General features: G+C 44.0%; 1 protein-coding gene across 1 annotated transcript in view; it reads left to right on the forward strand.

Moving 5' to 3' along the window:
* The window catches only part of otogl (otogelin-like), a 198,816-nt gene that overhangs the window by 46,710 nt on the left and 126,366 nt on the right, over nucleotides 1-25,740 (forward strand). The gene's annotated exons all lie outside the window — the stretch shown is intronic.

Genomic DNA, 25,740 nt, shown 5'->3' on the forward strand with positions numbered 1-25,740 from the left:
CCCAAGAGAACCTCATTGCCAGCAGAAAGGAAAAACAAAACGAAAAATGCTCCAGAAATGGTTTCTAATTGACAAATCAAATTACTCATTGTGACTTCATATGAACTAGCATTGATAGCTGATTCCTTAGTATCTCTACATGTTTATTTGAGGTTCGTATGTGATTTACAGTGGGTGAGGATTTGATGTTGTTGTTCTCAGTCCAGATTTCAAACTGGGTTTGCTAGAGTTACCGCTGTGGCTCAAACAAGCCAAATTAGAAAGTCTCAGCTTGTGTGTCTAACAGTCAGATATGTATTAAGTGCATGATTATAAAGTGAAATGATTGAAATAAATTTTTAAAGAATTTTGATGATTGACAGAAGTATTTTAGTTGTGAGTTGAAAATATCTTTCTTCGACTTGTTCTGGTAGATTTAGTTCAAATATCTTGAGATAACTCTATCAGTGTGAAATGGGGAATTACTTCTGAGAATATTGCAAAATATCTTTTGCATGTGAACACATTTAAGTGACTTTTGGAAATTGTTTTAACATGTCTCCAATTCAGTGGCCTATTTATTATTAGTATAATTGCCGCAATGCGTTGTTTTAGTTGATTTTCACATTGCACTTGATACAATTTACAAATCTTTAACTATCAAACATCATAACCTCAGAGATTCTCCATTGTAACAAGGTTTTGCTTTAATGTCAACTTCAGATCCTGAGCTCATTAGATCAAGTTAAGAACCAAAATTGAAGAATTTATTTCGTATCATATAAGCCATCAAATTTTCTTCCCTTGGCCAGATTTAAATGCAAATCTGGGTTTCAAGAGATAAAATTACAATGTCTGAAATGCAGCTCTGCCAAGAAAGTAACAAAAACTAAATGAAAGAATGTGATAAATAAGACATAGGTATGTCCTCCAGAATTCTGTGATGGTTTTGAATGTGGGATTATTTTACTGGATTTATGCTCCCCATGAATGTTGCTTTATTCTAAAAACTTCTGCCTTAATTCCTGCCTACTGCAATATTTTTTTATTTGTGTTTCATATTGTGGATGAAAACATTATATATAAAAGGACACAGTTATTTGATACAAACAAATAAGGAACAGTGCAGTATGGCAGTCACATTAATGAAGTTTCTTAACAACTGCTGATTTGTTAGCTATCAGGATAACACAAGGGTCATGAGGGAAGAGCTTAATCAAGTCAGCAGGGAATGTAGTACTCAATAATACCTGAATTAGAGACAAATGCACAACCTTAAGGCCTATTATTGTACATGCAAATTAATTATACACCAAGAATGAACAAGTTCAGACTAAACAAATCTGATCCTAAATAGAGTAACAAGACAATGCAAAGCAAACTAAGTAAAGGAAAAAATACTAAGTAAAGAAAATGGAGACAATTAATGGGGAAAAATCTGAAATGTCCAAAAAATTTAAGAATATATATGGTAAGAGGGGCAAAAGGGTACTAAAATGGACACCTGTGTAGAAACCAAATGAGGCAGTAAGGACTTCTCCCTATATCACAATGTCAAGGGTATTGTCATGTCATGTGTGTTCTGCCCAAAGGCAGGACATTGTCTTCTAGAGCTTCATCCTGAGCTGTTTCCTTGAAATTTTTTGGAATTTGTGGTTTGCTATTGCCTTCCATTCTCAGGGGTACAGTGAGGTGGCCAGTCCCAAGTCTACCTTGGCTGGAATAGGGATCAAACCAGTGCTGTTTGAACCAGACATTAGCCATCTAGCTAACTGAGCCAACCAGCCCCCACCAAGAGGATTTTCAAAGCAGAATTGAGACTCTTTAAGGTCACAAGATAATGATGGATGAGGGAGACTATTTTCAAAAGGTCAATTTTACTGAGATAGCAGAGTGACCCACAGAATCCTCGTTATATAGGATTGACTATGAATCAGTTTAGGTCACTGCATTTACCTCCTGATAGTCAATGCAGAACCATTTGATCTGTCCGATTTTGGGCTGAGTGCAATGGGGAGTTCCAGCTGCTCTGGCAGGGCTCGATTATATCAGCCTAAAATGTATTTAATTTCTTGTCTGACCTGAGCCAACTTGTCGGCACTCAGTTGGTAGGGATTTTACTTCATCAGTGTGGCATTCCCTATGTTCACACCGTGGTTTGTCAGTGGGGTATGCTCCGGTTGTTCCCTACAGATTTCTTTAGATTCCCTGAGCAGGATGGCTAAATCCTTCTGCTGCTCTTCTGTTAGATTAATTCCAGAGCATTTAGAGATCTTATATGTTTGCCAGCCTAATAGTCGGGTGTTTCACCTGGGAGTCCTCCAGTCCCTCTTCTTTGTCTGACTCTGCCCGGCTGTCCTCTGCTATCTCTCCCCTCTGGCTGTAATTTATTTTTAACATATTAAGGTGTTCCTTTCTCCACTCAGGGTGTGGATCATATAATTTACCTCACAAATCCTTTTGGCCATCCAACACAGACCACTGAATTTGGCCCTGAAAGGATCATTTGGCAAAGGCAGGAACACTAGGATCTGTTCTCCTGGCTGGAGAGTTCGAGCCTCAGTGTTCCTGTCTCCCTGCCTTTTCATGACTTGCTGGGAGGCTTTTAAATGTTCTTTGGCCACAGCACAGGCATTAAGGAGCTGTTCCCAGAATGTGGATCCATATTCCAGCAGTCAGGTGTACTCACTGGGCCCCAGAAACTTTACTTTCACTAGCTTTGCACCTCATGTCCGTAACTTCACTTGAATTGACTAAAGACTGAGGTCTCATTAGGGTAGCCTCTTGTGGTGAACAGTAGGAAGCCTAAGTGCTTAGCCCAGTCATGTAGCCCAGAATTGTAGTTTTTAGGGTCTGGCAATTCCATTCTAATGCCCCCGGGTTTGAGTGTAGGAGGCTGACCACTTCAGCTGGGTTATTTCCAGGCTGTGGACACCCTCCTGAAACACACGGGCGTGAAATTTGTCTCCTTATCTGAATGGATCTCCTTTGGTAAGCCGTACTGGGGAAAGAACTGGATCAGTCTCTCGATCACGGCTTTGGCTGTGATCTTTCTGAGGGGAATGACCTCAGGGAATTGGGTGGCCAGCTCTATTTTGGTAAGGAGTATGGACAGCCTATCCTGGTTTTGGGCAGTGGCCCAACACAGTCCATCAGGATTCGGTTAGAGCAGGCTTGTCCAACCTGCGCTGCCCGCGAAGCCCCTCATGAGGCCCCCGGAGTGCTGGTTGAAATGCTGGTAGCATGTGTCAGTGAGCAGGCAAGTCAGTGGGTGAGGGCCAGTGATTGCGGGGGGGATAAATGAGGGTGGGTGAGTGAGTGAGTGAGGGCGAGTGGGTGGGTATGTGGTTGAGAGAGATGGGTGCGGGTGAGTGTGCGTCTGAGAGAGAGAGAGGGTAAGTGTGCATGAGGGAGAGAGAGAGTGTGAGTGTGTGTGTGTGAGAGAGAGAGAGAGTGAGTGCTTGTGAGAGAGAGAAGGTGAGTGTGTGTTAGAGGGTAAGTGTCTGTGAGAGAGTGTGTGTGTGTGAGAAAGAGAGAGTGTGTGCGTGTATGTGTGTGTGTGAGAAAGAGAGGGTGAGTGCGTGTGTGTGCGCATGAGGAAGAGAGGGTGAGTGCATGAGAGAGAGAAAGGGTGAGCGTGCATGAGAGAGAGTGAGAGTGTGAATGAGGGAGAGAGGGTGACTGTGCATGAGAGGGATAGAGAAGGAGAGGGTGAGTGTGCATGAGAGAGAGTGAGGGTGAGTTTGTATCAGAGAGAGAGGGTGAGTGCATGAGAGAGAGAGATTGAGTGTGCATGCATATGAGAGAGAGAGAGGGTGAGTGTGTATGAGAGAGAGTGGGTGAGTATGCATGAGAGAGAGAAAGGGTGAGTGTGCATGAGAGAGAGAAAGGTTGAGCATGTATGAGAGAGAGAGGGTGAGTGTGCTTGAAAGAGAGGGTGAGTGTGCGTGAGAGAGGGAGAGGGTGTTTGTGTGTGTGTGTGCACGCATGCATGGGAGAGAGGGTGAGTTTGTGAGAGAGAGAGAGTGTGAGTATGAGAGAGAAATAAAGGGTGTGTGTGTGTACGTGAGAGAGAGGGTGAGTGTGCTTGAGGGGGAGGGTGAGTGTACATGAGAGAGGGTGAGTGTGCATGAGAGAGGGAGAGGGTGTTTGTGCATGCACATGTGCGTGAGAGAGAGAGAGATGTGTGTGTGTGCGCACGCATGCATGGGAGAGAGGGTGAGTTTGTGAGAGAGAGAGAGTGTGAGTATGAGAGAGAAATAAAGGGTGTGTGTGTGTGCCTGAGAGAAAGGGTTGAGTGTCTGTGAGAGAAGGGGAGGGGAGCAGTGAGTGTGAGCGTGTATGTGTGTCAGCGGGAGAGGGTAGATGAATGTGTGTGTGTCTTAGAGAGAGGGTGAGTGTATATGAGAGAGAGGGTGAGTGTGCGTGAGAGGGTGATTGCATGAGAGAGAAAGGGTGAGTGTGCACAAGAGGGTGAGTGTGCATGCATGAGAGAAAGAGGGGGTGAGTGCATGCATGAGAGAGGGTGAGTGTGCATGAGGGAGAGGGTGAGTGTGTACGTGTAAGAGAGGGTGATTGTGTGTGTCTGAGAGAGAGGGCGCGGGTGAGTGTGTGTGAGAGAGAGGGTGAGTGTGTGTGAGAGAGAGGGTGAGTGTGTATGTGAGAGAGAGAGGGTGAGTGTGTATCTGAGAGAGAGGGCACAGGTGAGTGTGTGTGAGAGAGAGGGTGAGTGTGTGTGAGAGAGAGGGTGAGTGTGTGTGAGAGACCGAGAGGGTGAGTGTGTGTGTGTAAGAGGGTGAGTGTGTGGGCGAGAGAGAGAGTGAGACGATGAGTATTTGTGTGTTTGAGAGAGAGAGGGATGGGTTTAGTGTCTGTGAGAGAGAGAAAATGTGAGAGTGTGTCTGTATCTGAGAGAAAGGGTGGGTGAGTGTGCGTGAGAGAGGGTGAGTGTGTGTGTGAGAGACCGAGAGGGTGAGTGTGTGTGTGAGGGTGAGTGTGTGTGTGAGACTGAGGGGTTGAGTGTGTGTGTGAGGGGGTGAGTGTGTGCTTGCAAGAGAGTGTGTGTTTGAGAGAGAGTGAGAGGATGAGTGTGTGTTTGAGAGAGAGGGTGAGCATGTGTGCCTGAGAGAGAGAGGGATGGGTTTAGTGTCTGTGAGAGAGAGAAAATGTGAGTGTGTGTATCTGAGAGAGAGAGGGCGGGTGAGTGTGTCTGTGTGTCTGAAAGAGAGGGGGGTGGGTGAGTGTGTGTGTGTGTCTGAGACAGAGTGTGTGTGTGTGTGTGTGTGTCTGAGAGAGAGAGTGGGGGTGTGTGTGTGTCTGAGAGAGAGAAGGCAGGGGTGTGTATGTCTGTGTGAGTGTGTGTGTGTGTTTCTGTGTGTCTGAAAGCGGGTGAATGTGTGTGTTCTGTATTGAATATCTCGTTTAGCTTGCCGTACTTTGCAAGCCAGCGCATTATGGGACCGCAGAGTCCATGTTGTTTTGTTGGTTCAGTTACTGCGGTCAATAAACAAAGCACCTTGTTCAACCACCTCTGTGATCAGATGAGTATTTATCAATCTCTAAAAGGTTTTCGGCAATACCAATATTAAGGTATAAAAACTTGGTAACGAGGGCGACAGATCTTTGCAGCAATGACACTCAAACAACGAAACAACTGGTAAAAGGAAATTACTGGTAAAAAAAAGTGCCCGTCAGAACTTGTGAAGCGCAAGGTTCAAAAATAACAAAGTCCCTGTAGAGTTAAATAAAAGAAAAATAATTGCTGCTGCTCTGAAGATTAAAGGAAAAAAGGCAGTCAGAGTAGGGAGCAGTGCTGCAGTTCTGGGTTTAAGGAATAAACAGGCCCGATCTGAATGGCTGAGAAGTCTCCTGGAGCTCTCCAGAAGTACAAAAAAAAGGATCCGCAAGGTCAAGAATAAAAAGAAAGAACTAGCTCAGCAAAGAAAGTGCTGCAGTAATTTTTTTACAAGTGCTTAAAGAAAGAAAAGACCCATGATCACAGGGATCCCAAGAAAGTGCTGCAGTCAATCCCCAAAGTTCCAAAGCCGGATCAAAGGGAAGAGGAGAGAATCCCAGAAAAAAAAGTGCTCTTACCTTGAAAATTTTAAGAAGTTGAATAAGGAAGGCCCACAATTGCTGGGAGCCCTCCAAAAACTGATAAGCATGGAAAAACCATAGAGACATAACCAGCAGCTCCTGACAATCTGAATAAAAAAAGCTTCAACTCTTAAAGCGGTAACAGCATTTAAAGCGGTAACTACAAAAAAAGGAAGCAACAGTAAACAAAAAAGTAATTGATGAAGAAGAGAAACTAAAAAGGCAGAAAATGACTACACTTATCAGACCTATGGGACATCCCAATTGCACTTGGAAGAGTGGAGCTCCTCCACTGAATGCTTTGAGTTTTTTGTCCTTGCAAATGGAATTGAAAATGATAGAAAGGTGGCAACTTTCTTAAGTGTGATGGGAGCTAAAACCTTTGGCTTATTAAAAGGCTCGGTGCAGCCTGACAAACCTGGCACAAAATCGTATGAGGACATTGTAAAAGTCCTGGAGGTGCAGTTTTCCCTAAGCCACTGTCATAGCAGAAAGATTTAAGTTTCACAAAATAAACCAAAAGAGGGGGAAACAATTGTGCAATATGTCGCAGTACTTAAAAAGCTCACTGAACTGATTGTGAATACAAGGAAGTATTGAACGCTATCCTCCATGACAGGTTGGTCTGTGGCCTTCATACTGAAGCAATCTAGAAATGCCTCCTGACAGAGGCTAACCTCCACTTTGTAAAAAGCCATAGAGATTATAGATCCATGGAGCTGAAGCAAAAGAAGCACAGCTGCTGAGTGCATCAACGTGAGTGCATAACGTGACAGCTGAGTGTGCACACAAGATGACAAGCAGCCAAAAATATTACCCTTGTGGAAAGCCTGGTCACCATCCATCTGAATGTTGGTGCAGAGACACTTAATGCCGTCAGTGTGGCAAGAAGGGACACATTGGGCGTGCCGATAAAAACAAAGAAGTAGCAGTGAGTCAGAAAGGAAAATCAGAGAAAAAGGAATCTGTCATCTGGCGTAACAAGAAGAGAAATCTGCATGTCATACAGCAGGAATGGGTCGCCCAGAGAAATACCGAGTCCGAAGAAGGAAGGCCCCTCCACTTCTTGTCAGTGGCAGGTGGTTCACAGGGTTACTGGGTAATATCACTGCTAGAGGGCCAACCAATACGTATGGATTGGATACAGGGGCACAGTTTCTCTGGTCCCAGCTGCTGTGTATAAGGAGAAGCTTAAACATCTTCCCTCGAAGCCTGCAAAAATCGTTTTGAAAACATATACAGGGGAATTTGTACCCATGATGGGCAGAACGGAAGTTAAAGTGGAACTAAATGGACAGACTGCTAAGCTACCACTGTTTGTGGTGAAAGGCAACTAGCCAGCTTTAGCTGGACAGTCATGGCTTGAGAAGACCTGGTTAAATTGGGCAGAAGTACACAGCATTGCAAATGAAGAAACTGGTCTGACAGCTGTTATAAAAAAAACATGCTGTCATTTTCAAAGGAGATTTGGGAAGCATGAAGGGAATCACTGTAAAATTGAATGTCAAAGCTGACTCTCAACCAAAATTTCAGAAGGCCAGAACCATGTATTATGTCATAAGACCAAAAGCTGAAGCTGACCTGGAGCATCTGGTCAAGATAGGGGTCTTGGTACCTGTCTCCTATAGTGAATGGGCCAAACTCATTGTTCCAGTGCTCAAGAAAGACGGCTCCATACGCATCTATGGAGATTTCAAGGTTACTGTTAACCCTGTGTTCTGTGCTGAATAATATCCACTTCCCCATATTGACAACCTTTTTGCTGGCCTAGCTGATGGACAGAAATTAAGCAAAATTCACATTGCTGAGAAGTCACAAGACTATCTTACCATTACAACACACAAGGGACTGTACCGATATTGCTGTTCGCCTTTTGGAAAAACATCATCTCCGGCCTTGTTTCAGAGGGCCATGGACCAGATCCTGAGAGGCTTGCTGGAGTTCAGTGATACCTGGACAACATCTTGGTAATGGGCAGTACTGATGAGGATCATTTTAAGAACTTGGATGCCACCCTACAAAGGCTAGAGGAGTATGGCCTACGGATTCACAGACAAATGTGAGTTTTTTCAGCCCCCTGTGGAATCTTTGGAGCACATCATTGATGCTGCTGGGCTTCGTAAAGCACCGTCCATGGTCAAGGCTATTGTGGATACTCCAGCTCCTTAGGATACCAGCCAACTTCGCTCAGTCTTAAGGCTACTGAATTATTACAGGAGATTTATTCCAGAGCTGGCAATCCTGCTGAAACCCCTGCTTGAGCTTCTGTGTCAGAACAAAGCCTGGAATTGGACAGAAGCCTGTGAGACTGCTTTCAAGAAGGCTAAAGTAGCACTGACAGATTCCGAGGTACTGATGCACTTTGATCCCTTCTTGCCTCTACAACTTGCATGTGATGCATTGCCTTATGGAGTCAGAGCTGTTGTTTCACACATAATGCCCTCAGGTGTGGACAGTTACTTCATGGACTTTAAGCAAAGCAGAGAGCCAATACAATCAAATCAAATGCAAAGCACTTGGAATCTGGAAATTTCACAAGTACCTGTTTGGACGGAAGTGCTGATTGATCACTGACCTCAATATTCGGTCCACACACAGGCATCCCTCCTTTAGCTGCAAACACAATGTAGCATTGGGCATTAATGTTGAGTGCTCACACATATGACATCAAATATTGAAAATCTACTTTGCATGGCAATGCAGACGGCCTTTTGAAGTTGCCGCTACCAGTCAGCCATGTGGAAATTATTCAGAAAGACATTTTCTACTTTGCACACATAGAGAACACACCCATCACTTCATTCCAAATCAAGAAGACCACTCGAGTGGATTCAACAATGTCCAAAGTCACGGACTTTGTGATGCATGGCAACTCTTCCCCGAACTTCCGAGTCTCACCTGACTTTCATCCTTACGTTTCCAGCAGGGTGGAGTTATCAGTCACGTCAGATGTTTGCTTTGGGGCTTGCGATTTATTTTTCCACCAACATTGTGGAAACCTGTGTTGGACCAACTGCATATGATAAAAACAAAAAAACTGCGGATGCTGGAAATCCAAAACAAAAACAGAATTACCTGGAAAAACTCAGCAGGTCTGGCAGCATCGGCGGAGAAGAAAAGAGTTGACGTTTCGAGTCCTCATGACCCTTCGACAGAACTTGCAAGTTCTGTCGAAGGGTCATGAGGACTCGAAACGTCAACTCTTTTCTTCTCCGCCGATGCTGCCAGACCTGCTGAGTTTTTCCAGGTAATTCTGATTTTGTTTTGGACCAACTGCATGTTGGACACTGCGGAATAGTTCACATGAAAGAGATTGCAAGAAGCTACTTTTGGTGACCTGGTCTGGACCAAGACATTAAAACCAAGGCAAGATCTTGTTCTTCATGTCATAGTGTGAAAAGCATGCTTCAATTGGCACCCCTCCATCCATGGGATTGGCTAGAAAACTGTGACAGCGCATCCACATTGATTTTGCTGGACCATTTGAAGGAACAATGCTCATGGTGGTTGTGGATGTTCATTCCAAATGGCCAGAAGTTTCAGTGATGTTCTATATTACAGCTGAGTGGAGGAATGGAGGAATGTCCTCGCTCTGAACTTGAAGCATATTTCATGGTTTGAACAAATCTCTCAGCTAACCCATTGGAGGATGGGTGATATCAAAGGCTAAGAGAAATGTTCAGTTGTTACGGGTTACCTGAACAACTTGTGACCGACAATGGACTTCAGTTTGTCTCGCAGGAGTTCGAGAATTTTTTGAGAAGTACCAGAATTCATCACGTCACCTCAGCACCATATCACCCATCCACCAATGGGTTAGCTGAAAGATTTGTTCAAACCATGAAATATGCTTTAAGTTCAGAGCGAGGACGTTCCTCCATTCAAAAGCGTCTGGACACATTTCTGCTGACGTACCAAAACACGACACATGCTACAACCAAACATCTTCAGCATTCCTATGAATGGGACGGCAACTGCAAACTTGCTTTGATCTGCTGAGACCAACAAAAACACGACAAGCTGTGCAAGATCAACAGCACGATCAAGTGGAGAGAAGAGCAAAAAGATCAAAGCCAAGAATTTTCTGTTCTGGACAAGAAGTTATAGCTCGTAATTATGCTACTGGAGCTAAATGGGCTCCTGCTACTGTGATTGCTCAGACAGGACCCGTTTTGTACACAGTCCAAACTTTGAATGATCTCACCTGGTGGAGACATGTTGACCAACTGTTGCCAAGTCAAGCGCCATCTAAGTATCCAACTCTTATGGAAGAGCCATCTCCAAGTCAAGGAATGCCGACTCTAGTCTCAGCTCCACAGTCTAGCTCGACTAAGTTGAGGCTGTCTCACCTTCACCTGCATTAGACACTGTTCCGGATTTGGCTACAATTCCTAAATTGCCATCAATCTGTGATGAACATTACCCTATAAATGCAGCAAAAGTTCACCGTAACCCACACTGGGTGGGAAGACCTCATGAGCATCTAAGTTTATAAAGTCAGATACTTGGGATAGGTTTAGTGGAAATAGATGCAGCTGACCCTCTTTCCCTAGTTCAGAAAATGTTTTGTTACCTGACATTTCCAATAAAGGGGAAGGAATAGTTATGTATTGAATGTCTTGCTTATCTTGTCATTCTTTGCAAGCCAATGCATTATGGGATCACAGAATCCATGTTATTTTGTTAGTTCAGTTACTGCAGTCAATAAACAAAGCACCTTGTTCAACCACCTCGGCATCTATGTGACTATTTATCAATCTCTAAAAGGCTATTAGGCAGTGCCAATATTAAAATATAAGAGTGTGTGTGCCTGAGAGAGTGAGGGTGAGTGTGCATGAGAGAGAGTGAGGGTATTTGTGCATGAGAGAGAGTGAGGGTGAGTGTGCATGAGAAAGAGAGTGAGGGTGAGTGTGCATGAGAGAGGGAGAGAGGGTGAGTGTGCATGACAGGGAGAGAGAGGGTGAGTGTGCATGATAGAGGGTGAATGTGCATGAGATGGAGTGAGGGTGAGTGCATGAGAGACAGAGGTTGAGTGTGCATGATAGAGGGAGATAGGGTGAGTGTGCATGAAAGAGGGTGAGAGTATGTGTGAGAGAGAGAGGTTGGCCCCTGTATCCCTGAGCAATACAATGGACTTGTTCGTTTCCTTAGGGGGATAAGGGGACACTGCTCCTTGAACAGCAAAAGTCCAGTAGCTCTCAGAATTTTGTGAGATTCTGCCATGCAGAGAGCATTACTATTACAGGGGTTAATTTCTGCAGCTAGGGCCACTGTCTGATCTGCTACGCCACTTATAGGGGCATTCTCCTCGAGACTAACCTTGTGGCTTCCTATAAGGACCTGGCCTTCTGCTTGATCTTCCAGCAGTCAGGCCTAGTGTGTCCTATTTCATTGCAATGAGAACATACAGGCCTCCATTTGAGGAGGGGCATTATGAGATGGGGTAATGTGGAAGCGGGGACCCGCTGGGAGACCTGCAGCCAAGGAGTGGACATTGTGCCACCAGATGGCAGTGCCACCAGAACATTATACAGAAGTCTTACAAATTACCCATGTTATTCCAATGGCTGGACATGTGGGTACTCGCAAAACTTTAGCTCGCAAAAGCAAACACTTTTGTTGATCTCACCTTCAGTCTGATGTGGCCACATACGGCAAAACATGTCAGGCTGCAGGAAAACCCCAGGCCACAAAATGAAGACCGCTTTAACTCCCTGTATCTTCTCTTTGGGCTTGGGGAGGATTTCTTGCACCTCTTCTTTTTTCCCTTTCTCATGGCTTCCCTGCCTTCTATCATATTCTCCCTTCTTATCTTTCCATTATTTCTATGTGTTATTAGGGAATAGTCTGCCTGAATTTTGAGGTCTGTGGGTGAAGTCATAGTCACCAGCGAGGGTGGTAGTATTCCTGGCTGTTAAAACCCCTTGTTTCTTTACATGAGTCTTGAGGCCAGGTGGAGGCAGTTTTTAAACTCCTTCAACAAAATCATTTCCTTCAATCTGTTGCAGGTAGGGTCACTTTTTAGGGCTCGCACCCACCGGTCAAATGTTAACTGTTTAATTCTCTCGAATTCGAGGAAAGTTTGAGTGGGTTTTTTCCAGGAGTTCTGGAATTGTTGGTGCTATGTCTCCAATATGTGTACATAGACACTTAGGATAGCAGGCTTTGTCTGTTCATAATTTGCAAAGCTGTCTGCAGGCAGCATAGAGTAGACCTCACAGGCTTTTCCTACTAGTTAACATTGCATTAGGAGTGTCCAAGGCTCTGCCAATCATTTTAATTGATTTTCCAGCTTCTCAAAGGCTGTGAAGAATGTCTCCACATCCCCTTCTTCAAACTGGGATGCTAGTCAGGAATACTTTAAAAAATAAAAGCTTGTTTCTGAGCAACGGGTAGTACTAGCGATGTTTCACTAGGAAAAGACAAGGTTTCCCTAGCTGCATCAATCTGCCTTAGTTCCCTATCCTTTTTTGCTTGTAATTCTTTCTGCAACTTCTCGAGCTGGAAAGCTCACTCACACTTTCTTTTCTGGAATTCACTTTCATTTTTCTAGAATTCTCTCTCCTCCCTCTTTTTGCCTACCTGAAATTCTAACTCCAGCCTTGCTCTTCTAGGTGAATTATGGCTAAAATAACTTGGTCTGTTTCTGGTTCTCTTTCTTCTGTGTGTTCCAAGTTTGGGGTGAGGCCAAGATGCTTAGACAGCATCTTTAATACCTTGGGCTTCCATGCTTTATGTCATATATTAAGTTCTATGTGCTTAGCTATGGATTTTAACTGTTCTATGATTAGGGACACTAATTTAGCCCAAGTAGTCTCTTGTTGCATGAATGCTTTATGTTGAAGACAGCCATCTTGCCTTCTGTTGTTAGCATTCACAAAGCTTACTACTCTAATCCCTTTTGTTTAAACAAATTTGATAATGTCACTTTTCCCTTCTACTTCCAATTTTCCTTTAAAATCAGATTTGGTTAATTTACTCCAATGGAATTAAATCCCGGATGCAACACTCAACTCCATCATGGACAGAATTGTTTGCTCTCTTACTGCCCTTGGAATGTATATTCAAGTTAAATAATTCAGCAGCAAAGTTCCATGAATTTAAAATAAAGAAGGTTATTTATTTCACACTGACACATACTTATTCTCATAGCTCAAATTAATGCAACATCAAGAACTAGGTCTCACACAAACACACACACACACAGATTGAATACAGGTAGATAGTACACTTTCACAGATTACTGTTAATTCAGTCTCTGATTTCTGATCTTGCACATTGGTAGGCCTGTAGTTTTGTAAATGGATTTGATAATTTAACGTTGAAGTGCAGGTCTTGTAAAGCGAAGGTTTCACAGCAGGTTGCAAAGTTTCTTGTATTGGAATATCTAGGAGGTTGGTTCTCAGGTGGACTTTGAACTAGTTAAGTACTTTGGCTGCTTGATGACTTGTAGCTAGTTTGAGAGTCTGGTTCTCAGACCGGCTGACGACTAATGATTCTGATGGATCTGCTGAGTCCTTGGGTTATAAGGGTGCAGGCCAACCAGCTTTGATCACATGACCACTGGGTTAACAATCCTGATGCCCACCCAGTCTAGTTTGGGTAGGGAAGGCCATTGTGGTACAATGGGATGTTGCTAGTGGCCCTTGAACTTTGACCTTCCCTTTTGTTCAGTATGTAACATGGAGACAGGCAATCTGAAAACCTCATAGTTCTTAGGTGTTTGCCCATCCTTAAACAATGAAATGTGTAAATTCCACAAATGGCTGTGAGGTACCCTCACCTATATCCATATTTAATTTGATATTCGCCAGAGACTTGCTACTGTCCGCAGTCCAAATGCCAAAAGTCACATGATTTGTGGCAGCCATATGAACAGCTTGTTTGTGTCCAATTTTTAAAAGCATTTAAAAGCCTGTACTGGGCATGACAAGGCAAAAGAGTTCTAAAGACGTGGCAGAATTGCCTATGGCTGCCGGTGTAATTACATACAGGATCACTGCAGATGCTCAGGACATTGTAACCACCTGCTGAGTCACTGGGAGGTCGCTCACATTTGTTGAGTTACTTAAGCCACTTTTAATCACCTTTGTTTGCTCACCAGGATAGGAGATAGTTCCAGCAGGCCAGACTTTTGCATTGTATTGTATCACAGCAGATCTGTAAATGAAAACTGCGGTTTCTCACATTTCTACTGGTTTTCCCAATGCTTTAGACATAATACATAATTCTGGTCCTGTTTTAAAACACAAAGAGGAATGTTCATATTGGAAGTAATATTTGTATTAGCTTAGTTCATTACAAATTAAATTAGCCATGAAACTTTAATAAAATTAAGCTGTTCTTCTGTCATTTGCCCTGAATTAGCAGAAATAATTTAGAATTAAAGTTGAAATTTATCTTTCAACAGTATGGCAAATTAAGTTTCACCATCACATCGAGTCTGTTATTGGGTTTGTAGTTAATTTCTCATTCAACAGTTCAAAGTATTTGCTTTTGCCAGTGGCTTTCAAAAATAAATTGGCCAATGGCCTAAGAATGCACAATAAAGTCACTGAATTCCACTCTCAAAAATGGAATTGCAAGTTTGCTAACTGATTGGATAATATAGCATATAACCATTTTTTTGGTTATTGTTGTACATTTTGTTTTTAATTTTTAAGGGAAGCATCATTAGCAAGAAAATTGATGAAGGTTTTGGGGCTGAAAACACCTTGGCCTATTCTATACTGGTTTGTTTGCTCAGTGATGAAAGTTGGTTGAACTCCATTTCATTCATTAGTATTCACTGAAAGAGATCTTTGTTTTTGAGTCTTGCATGTAATGTGGTCACATTAAGTGGTCTGTAAACCTAACCTTATTGAACTGCTTCATTGATTCTGGAATGTTCCAAATTACAAAATTACCTACTTATAAGCAAAGAATGCGACATCTTATTTATCCCCTTAAAAGTGAATTCAATAATAAGTAAACTCCCCAAATATTAACACAAAGTAAATGATTTTGTACTTTACACCATCATTTCAAACTAATAATGTGCAAGAATTAACATGATTTCTGCTGGCGCATGAGGTGGGGTAGGGTGGGGATGGGGGAAACAATGCATATTTTAAATTGGCTGCAATCAATTTACAGTTGATGTTTGTGAAGTACTGCATAAGTGCAATTATCATTACAGCGCTAGGTTTATGCAAGTTTACAGTGTCTATATTGCACATACAGATTCTATTTAGGTCTTTCCATTCTATGCAGTTTTTCTTGACTGAGACAGTGGATAGATGACTGCTCCTAAACACTTGCCAAATCGACTTTTGTGCTAGTTGCTAGGAGATGTGTCAGAGCAAAATCTTCCTGAGTTTCCCTTCCTCGAACAATTAACTGGCTTCCAATCTGCATCTGTCTTTATTGTACAGTCAAATTTGGGAACCTCAAGTATCATCCTACTCTGTAGCTTAGCGTATAAGTGAGAAAATACTCCCATGTTGGAATGCTTTTTTTAAATGACATTTACCAAACAAAGGCGAGCTTTCAGCCAGAAATCAAGGCTGGCAAAAACTGATCTGGTTTAGTTAAGAGTGCATGAATAGCACGTAAAACCAGGCCAAATGTGCCAAAGATTTAATCCATCACCACAATGGTTAATTAATTGAAATGAACAATGTATAATATTGGAATGAGATAATTCGTTTGCAAAAACTAGAAAGCACATGTCATTGCTTTTCCTTTTACTTACCCTGGAATTCTTTAAGCGGATTCATTAAAAGAAAGACTTTTTAAGTCTCTTAGGGCTATAACCATCATGAAAAATGTAGTGAATTTTGTTCCAGCATTCAAATCACAAACTAACAGAGGAAAAGAAATGCACAAGAACTGGCCTGAGAGACTCATTACTGACTTGAGGTGGACATCATCTCATTTTGAAAAGGATTCAGAACCAGGTCCCAGAGTTGAAAGGGTATTGTACTGCAGAGCTACTTTCCTAGCTACTTTGAGCCATTTGCCTGTTTATCTTCCAGATTGTTAGTAATAATCAAGAAACACATCATTCTCTGATTTCAATGTCAATATTTTTTGAATTACATTCAAGCTGAATGCCCTTTGCCATTATAAATATATTTATGCTGTCATATTTTACTGTTGTTGGTAATTTGACATAATACCTAGAAACTTGTCTAATCAGCAAAGGTCTTGGAGAATTGTAGCTTCAGGAATGTTTCATACCATTGTTTCTGATTTAGGGTTATGATAACTGATTATGTAGCCAAAATATACTGAAATGTAGTTTGTGACCTACATTTCAGTGTTTTATTTTGTGACCCCAAGAATTACTTTGAAATTCAAAGCAAGCATATTTTCAATAATATAATAATGTATCATTCCAAAATTATGGCGAGAAATTTCATTTCTAAATCCAGATGTGTCAACGCCTAGAGTGAGCGATCGTTCTGCCCCTAGTTGCTGTAGATATGGGTTCACAACCAGTATATTTCTTACTGAATTTAATTACAGCTGGCATTAATAATGAGGGCCTAAAGTTTCCTCCATGAGCACAAGCCAAAAGTTAGACCTGAAAATGTATCCAATGCCACCTGCCTGCTTTGCCCATGTCAAGTTACGCTGAAGCTTCCTCTCCTCGACCAATTCTGGGAGCCCCAATGGGATTTAATCCCAGTCAGGTATTTACCTGAATGCTGATAGAGTTCCCAGAGATTTCAGGATGAGGATCCGGCCTGTAAGAGCGTGAGTGGAGGACAGAGCGGAGTCTTCCTGCAGGGGAAGCCCTTAGTGCCAGTGGGGCCCATGATTGGGCACAATGTGCCCGGACTTGAGGCCCCCTATCCCCAACCTATGGGCAGGCCAGCCAGGGTATAGCTGGTGGATACCTGCTGACCTTGTTATGCGGCATAGGCCCCTCCTGCTATTGGCAGAATACCAGCCGGATGATGCCTGCTCCTGGAGGGGCTGGGGTGGGGGGGTGGGGGGGGGGTCATTAAATTCCACCCCATATATTTTTTAAAAATGAAAATTTAAGGTTCAATTCATTTACCATCACCCATACACATCCTGTTTAGAAACCTGCAACTAAGGAAGTTTTTCAAATTTTAAAGTAACTTATACAAAAGCCAAAAGTGGGTTTGGTAGCATTTTTTAAATTCATTTACAGAATGTGGGCATCGCTGGCTAGGTCAGCATTTATTGCCCACCCCAAATTGCCCGTGAGAATGTGTTGGTGAGCGCATTCATGAACCGCTGCATCCTATAGTGTAGGTACATCCACAGTGCTGTTAGGGAAGGAGTTCCAGGATCTTGATCCAACGACAGCGAAGGAACAGCGATATAGTTCCAAGTCAGGATGGTGATTTACTTGGAGGGGAACTTCCAGGTGGTGGTGTTCCCATCTATCTAGAATTTGCTACCACAGAAAGTAGTTGAGGCCAAAACATTGTATGTTTTCAAGAAGGAGTTAGATATAGCTCTTGGGGCGAAAGGGATCAAAGGATATGGGGAGAAAGCGGGAGCAGGCTGTTGAGTTGGATGATCAGCCATGATCATGATGAATGGTGGAGCAGGCTCGAAGGGCTGAATGGCCTACTCCTGCTCCTAGTTTCTATGTTTTCTATCTGCTGCCCTTGTCCTTCTAGTTGGTTGTGGGCATGGGTTTGGAAGGTGCTGTCAAAGGAGCCTTGGTGAATTCCTGTAGTGCATCTTGTAGATGGTGCACATTGCTGCTACTGTGCTTCGGTGGTAGAGGGAGTGAATGTTTGTGGATGTGGTGCCAATCAAGTAGGCTGCTTTGTCCTGGATAGTGTCAAGCTTCTTGAGAGTTGTTCGAGCTGTGCTGATCCAGGCAAGTGGAGAGTATTCCATCACACTCCTGATTTGTGCCTTGTAGATGGTGGACAGGCTTTGAGGAGTCAGGAGGTGAGTTACTCATCGCAAGATTCCTAGCCTCTGACCTGCTTTTGTGGCCACAGTATTTGTATGGTTAGTCCAGTTCAGTTTCTGGTCAATGTTAACCCCCAGATGTTGATAGTGGGGGATTCAATGATGGGTGATGAGTGTCAAGGGTGATGGTTAGATTCCCCCTTGTTGGAGATGGTCATTGCCTGGCAATTGTGTGGTGCAAATGTTACTTGTTACTTGTCAGCCCAAGCCTGGGTATTGTCCAGGTCTTGCTGCGTTTGGACATTGTCTGCTTCAGTATCTGAGGAGTTGCGAATGGTGCTGAACATTGTGCGATCATCAGCAAACATCCACACTTTTGACCTTATGATGGAAGGAAGGTCATTGATGGAGCGGCTGAAGATGGGTGGGCCAAGGCCACTACCCCGAGGAACTCCTGCAGTGATGTCCTGGAGCTGAGATGATTGATCTCCAACAACCACAACCATCTTCCTTTGTGCTAGGTATGACTGCAACCTGTGGAGAGCTGGTAGATGCCAGTGTTGTAGCTGTACTGGAACAGCTTGGCTAGGGGGCGCGACAAGTTCTGGAGCACAAGTCTTCAGTACTACTTCTGGAATATTGTCAGGGCCCATAGCCTTTGCAGTATCCAGTGCCTTCAGCCATTTCTTGATATCACGTGGAGTGAGTCAAATTGGCTGAAGACTGGCATTTGTGATGCTGGGAACCTCCAGAGGAGACCGAGATGGATCATCCATTCGGCACTTCTGGCTGAAGCTGGACACCCCCGTCATTGAGGATGGGGATATTTGTGGAGCCTCCTCCTCCTCTAATGAGTTGTTTAATTGTCCACCACCATTCACGACTGGATGTGGCAGGCCTGCAGAGCTTAGATCTGATCTGTTGGTTGTGGGATCGCTGAGCTCTGTCTATCACTTGCTGCTTATGCTGTTTGGCACGCAACTAGACCTGTGTTATAGCTTCACCAGGTTAACACCTCATTCTTAGGTATGCCTGGTGCTACTCCTGGCATGCCCTCCTGCACTCTTCATTGAACCAGGGTTGATCCCCTGGCTTGCTAGTAATGATAGAGTGGGGGATATGCCGGGCCATGAGGTTACAGATTGTGTTTGAGTAGAATTCTGCTGCTGCTGATGGGCCACAGCACCTCCTGGATGTCCAATCTTGAGTTGCTAGATCTGTTCAAAATCTATCCCATTTAGCACGATGGTAGTGCCACACAACACGATGGAGGGTATTCTCAATGTGAAGGCAGGATTTTGTCTCCAAAGTGACTGTGTGGTGGTCACGCCTACCGATACTGTCATGAACAGATGCATCTGCAACAGGCAGGTTGGTGAGGATGAGGTGAAGAATGTTTTTCCCTCTTGTTGGTTCCCTCACCACCTGCTGCAGGACAAGTTTGCTTGTCACGCTTCCTGCATGGTGAGCCCCCAAGCCCACTGCTGGGTTAATACCAGCATTAATCACCCACTTAAGGACCTGAATTGGCAGCAAGGTGGGAAGGCCATATATAGGTCTTCCTGCCAAGGCTTAAATGGGGTGGAGGTTGGGAAGATGGCGGAGTCTGCTCCCCAGGCCTTCTGCCTGATTAAATGCCAGCCTACCACCAAACTTGCCACAGGGGAGCGCACTAAATTCCACCCAGAAAATGCAGGGCTGGCCTTGGTGAGGATAAGTTTGTTAAAAATGCTCAAAAATTGCAATAAAACACCAAATACTGACTTTCTTTTGTGGTGCACCTAGAATCCTGGTTGTAATGTGAAAGAACGTTCCAAGCAAAGGCAATTACAGAATCCTCACATTTGAAAATCAGGGGCATGGTCAATTTTAATTTGATAGATTAATTCCAGGGGAGATGGTGGGGTATTGTCACTGGACTAGTATTCTAGAGATCCGGATTTGAATCCCACGACTCGAATTGAATTCAATAAAAAAAAATCTGGAATTAAAAGTCTGATGATGACCATGATGGTAAAATCCCATCTGGTTCACTAATGTCCTTTAGATAAGGAAATCTGGTTAGGCCTCTATGTGACTCCACAGCAATGCGATTGACTCTTAAATACCTTCTGAACAAGGGCAACTGGGGATAGGCAATAAATGTTGGCCCAGGCAGCAACGCCCACATCCCATGTACGAATAAAAAGGTACAGCGAAAAGCTCCATTTACTTGTGTCTAATGTATATTTGTCACATTGAAAAATCTTTGACAGAAGAATAAAAAAGGAAAATAAAGCCAGTTGCTCACAGTTCCATCTTATCACTGGGAGATATTTTAACTTCTGAAGCCAGGCAAAAAAGGGGATAGGGAATCAAAATTTATGCATTTTGGTTCCCTTGTCCTACAGAAGTACTTTTCCAACACTTGATTGTCTAAAGTATCATTTATTTTAATTTTCATAGCATTTGAGAGGTAGGGGTTGTGTCAACCAGATGCTTTGAATACATCTAGTCACTAGCTGAAGAGTAGTAACCTTTGATAGAGTGTCCATTGATGCTACTGTGCCAGTCATTGAATTAGAAGTGGGAAAAGACTTACAGTAAGACTTCAGCAAACAAATGTATTTTACAACAAATAAAGCAAGCTACAAAGTATACAAAGACTATTCACAGAGTTCAGTTAGAATGAGTCTGTAGCAAGCCGAACTCAAACATGACCAAAACTGCAGCGACTTCTCCCAATAAAGGCAGGTGATTTCTCCACCGAAATGCAGTGAGTGGTTGATAGTTACATGCAGATTATGCATGTAAACTTAATCCCACTCATTTACAGCATTACACTCTCCAGGCATGACTGACAAGGAAATGATACAGTTGTCTCCATTCTGTCTGGAAATTGCGGTGTCAGTGTTTATGATTGGATCAGCACCCCTTTTCTCATGCAGTATAAATTGTTGTTCCCTTTGAAATTTGGCATTCCTGCATTTGTCCTGATGAGTGCAAGGCAAAAAGCCTTGACAGCTGGCATTTTTTTCAGCAATACTCAAGAAATGAGTAGGTTCGTCATTGGCTGGAGCTCTCTGATTGACAGTTCTCTCACAGACTTTTTGGGCTGGATTTTATGCTTGCCATGAGGGTCATGATGACAAGCTGGAAAAGCACAGGCGATCCCGCCTTGGCCTTATGTGGGGTCCCAGGCTGCGTTTTATGAGGGTCAGGTAACCAATAAGTTGCCTTTGGGGCTGCCAGCCTGGGAGTGGTGGCGACTGGGACTGGATTTGGAAGAAGAGGAAGACCTAGAGGGATGCTGCTCTCCCAACCAAGTAAATGGGGCTGAGGGGTGCCAGAGCCAGGCAGGTAGGCCCTGGGGTGGCAGGAGTGGGGACTGATGAGGGCAGGTGGTGCCGTTGGCTTAGCACAGCCATTGCTGCTTGGAGGTTTGTTGGGATAGGGGGTGGGATGGTCCCTCCATCAGCCAGGGGATGCCAGGAGGACTCCCTGAGCCTGCAGGGAGGACACTAGGGCTTACCTGACAGTCTTCCCAGACAGAAGAGACCCAACCCTGGGTAAAATGGTCGCAGGACGAGGCCCTTAATTGGACACTTAAATGGCTCAACTGGCCTATGGGCATATGGGCCAGTCTCCCTCATCCCCGCCACTGGTAAATGGCTTGGCCTCTCCTCACCATTTTATAGCCCTCCACCTCTACGCACAACCCCCACCTGACCCCCCCACCCGCAACTATGTCCCAGCCTGCGTCCCAGAGGCTGGTAAAACTCAGCTCTATGTGACATTTCCCAGGGGACATAGGGACAGCCAATGCGGTGAATTTCACAGTTAGAAACCTTTCTGTCCTTTTAAGCTAGCCTTCAGTCATGGGCCCAACTTTAGTGCAAAAGAAATTTTTAAATTATATACACATACCAAAGTCTGCAGGGGAATACATAATCTCACTGCAGAAATGCTGTACTATTCATTTACATATTTAATGTAAATGGACCATTTATTGGTTCAAAGTCTGAACTTACTCAGTCTCCCTTCCATACAGAGAAACACTCATGACCCTTGTTCTGCTATTAACACCTTCTGCTTTCTTACCTTTATGCCATTATCAGCACCTTCTTTAGCTCTTAACACCACCATTAACACTCGCTTTTTCTTTTTGTCTAAGGCATCTTTATCAATCTCCCCTCAGCTCCCACCTATCGCTGGCCTTCTATCCAGCTTCACCTGCTCCAACCCCCTTAAACAGTATATACTTTGTCCTATATCTACTTCTCTTTAGCTCTGAAGAAGAGTCATACAGACTAGAAACATTATCCCTGTTTCTCTCTCCACAGATGCTATCAGACCTGCTGAATTTTTCTGCATTTTCTGTTTTAAGCCCAGGATTTCTGATCTCTGGGCGGTTATACCTTGGAGGTACCCCAAAAGATGCGCTAAGAGACCCCTTGGAAGTTCTGACACACTGACTATGCGGGAATTTCCCAGGATGTTTGGACTTCCGATGGGCAATTAACCTGCCTTGGAACCCCCTAAATAAGTTTCCAACTCTTAGTATGAGTCAGAGACTTCAGTCAGTTGCAACTCACTTAGCTGAACAGTTACCTAGGAAAGGTTCGAAGGATTGAAACTAGTTCTAACTCCTGGGTGATTATACTACTCACCTCCTGACTTCCCACTGTATCCCCAGACTCTCCCCCTCTCCGACCCTGACTCCTGCCCGCCCCCCCCACCTCCACCTCCAACTACCCCTCTGACCCCCTGGCTACCCCCATCCGACTACCCCTCTGGATCCCCGTTCCCTGATCCCCCCGACCCACCAATCCACCCTAACCCCTCACCCACTTGCAACCCTACCCTAACCCACCTGCAGTCCTAGCCCCTCACCCACCAGCAACTCTACCCCTTCACCCACCTACAGCCCTACCCTAACCCACCTGCAGCCCTAGCTCCTCACCCACCTGTAACCCTACCCCCTTAGCTACATGCAACTTACCCTCACCCATTTGCAACCCTGCCCCCTCACCCACCTGCTACCCTACCCTCACCCACCTGCAACTCTACCCCCTCACCCACCTGTCACCCTACCCTAACCCACCTGCAGCTCTAACTCCTCACCCACCTGCTACCCTACCCTCACCCACCTGCAACTCTACCCTCACCCACCTGCAACCCTACCCCCTCACCCGCTTATCTTTCACACTTACCTTCTCTCCATAGCTTCTCAAAGTGGCTTTGGGACCATTAAACTCTTGACTTACCAGACTACAGCTGCTAGTGATGTAAGAAGGGAGCATGGCTTCTTTGATGATTCCCGCTGCTGCTCCCTGCAAGGATTGCTACGCTGCATGAGTTTAGAAGGAACCCCCCCGCCCCCCTTGGAAGACAGGCCCGAAAAATTGTACGAAGGTAAGTAGATAACCTTTTGTCTGATTTGGGTCAGAGATAGGGGTTCTGACCAGATCGGAAGTTCTGAACCATTATATATTCCAGCAGCTGCTCTAAGTGTAAGTGTTCTTTGTTACGATTCCATGGTGCTCCGAGTCATAGGGGACATGAGGTCTGCCTATGGGATCTGTCCTTGGCTCCCTCCTATTTCTCATCTACTTACTGCCAGTTGGCGACATCATGTAAAGGCCCGGTGTTGGTTTTCACATGTACAACTCTACCTCACCACCAGTTTTGACTCATTTAGCTGAACAGTTACCCAGGAAAAGTTAGAAGGATTGAAACCAGTTCTAACTCCTGGGTGTCTATACTACTCACCCACTGACCTCCCACTGGACCTCCAGACTCTCCCACCCTCTGACCCCCTGACTCTCGCACCCCCCACCTCCCGACTACCCCTCTGACCCCCCTGACTACCCCCATCCGACTACCCCTCCGGACTCATGATCCCTGATCCCCCGACCCACCCTACCCCCTCACCTACCCACCTCACCTCCCTTGACTCCTTCACTGTCGCTAACTTATCTAACTGCTTATCTGACAGCCAGTACAGAAATTTCCTCCAATTAAATATTGGGAAGACTGTAGCCATTGTTTTTGGTACCCATTCCAAACTCTGTTCCCTAGCTACCAACTCTGCCTTTCTCTCTGGCAGCAAATTGAGTTTAAGCGAATCTGTTTGCAATCTTGATGTTACATTTGATCCTGAGACGAGCTTCCGATCTCATGTTTGTGCCATTTTGCCTCCGTAACTTTACCTTTGTCTCGGCTAATCTGCTGCTGAAACCTTCATTCATGCATTTGTTACCTCTAGACTCAATTATTCCAATGCGCTGCTGGCTGGTCTGGTACATTCTACCCTCTATAAAGCTGAGGTCATCCAAACCTCTACTGCCTGTGTCTTAACTCGCGGTAAATTCCATTCCTCTATCACCCCTGTGCTCGCTGGCCTTCATTGGTTCCTGGTCAAGCAACATCTTGATTTTAAAATTCTGATCCTTGTTTTCAAATCCCTCCATGCCTCATTCCTCCCCATCTCTGTAACCTCTTTCAGCCCCACAACCCTCCGCAATAACTTCCTGCACTAAATCTGACCTCTTGAGCATTCTCAGTTTTAGTCACTCCACCATTGGTGGCCGTGCCTTCAGTAGCCTAGGCTCCAAGCTCTGGAATACCCCCGTTGCATCTCTTCATCTCTCTACCTCACTGTCCTCCTTTAAGACACTTCTTAAAACCTTCCTTTTTGTCCAAGTTTTTGATCATCTGACCTAATATCTCCTTATGTGGCTCATTGACATACTTTGTCTTATAATGCTGAGGTGAAGCGCCTTGGGATGTTTCATTACGTTGTTGTTGTCAAACTGCGGAAATATCTAATGCAAAAACACAAAAATTATTAATAGGACTCATTATCCTTATTGCTATTTCTGCCCCACAGCACCATGCATTCTTCCCTGACCGAGGATATAGATATGCAACGTGCTTTCAGCCCTCTGCCTGGACTGCTTTACAACCTATTAGGGTTCAAACAAAGGAGGGGCAGCCTCACCATCTCCCTGATTTCTCATCTCTCCCAACTTTAGGAATATGGTAGACTCTGGTTTTCTTGGCCTGATAACCTGGGTGAGAATGAGACTTTCGTTCCTACCATTTTGTAGTACGGTTAATTGGTAGGTAAGCACACTGCGCTGTTATGCCTTTAAGATTTCATGGTTTGTTACAGTTAGTTACATGTTAATAATTGTTTGGAACGATTGCGAAATATGTGAAGCATGCCGCATTATAATGTTATAATTTTGGAAGCATACTACTAGCAATAGCACAGAGCAGACCAATTCCTATTTCTGTCTCAAAGAAGTCTAGTGATTGTATCATTCCGAAACAGATACCTGCGCATTTTCAAAGCCTTAATCTTGGGAAAATCAGAGGCATTTTTAATTAGAACGGGATTGCTGTAATGTAACCCCATGAAATGTAAAATCCAATGGATAAACAGGTCCAAGTTAAAAAAAGAAAACAAAGAGGAACTTGTTTCAGTAATATTATGCTTTCTGTTTCCCAGAGCCAGGACTCATTGTGGAGGTTTGTGTTTAGTGTCTTTTATTTTGTTAAAGTTTTTGTATTTCTTTCTCAAGATCTGCATCTTTTCAAGGTTTAACTGTAATGTTTAAATCAGTTTGAGAGTAAGCTGGTTTTCTTTGAAAATAAGAAATCCACCAAAATTCTGGCTGAAGTTAGTATTTACCCTACACAATTTGAATTCAGTGTTATCAATAACTGATCATGAACCCCAGAAATTCTTTATCCTGTGCCTATCAGTATTAGTAGCAAAGTTTGTTAGCTTGA

The sequence above is a fragment of the Carcharodon carcharias genome, chromosome 21 (assembly GCF_017639515.1).
Source record: "Carcharodon carcharias isolate sCarCar2 chromosome 21, sCarCar2.pri, whole genome shotgun sequence".
Taxonomy (NCBI): Eukaryota; Metazoa; Chordata; class Chondrichthyes; order Lamniformes; family Lamnidae; genus Carcharodon; species Carcharodon carcharias.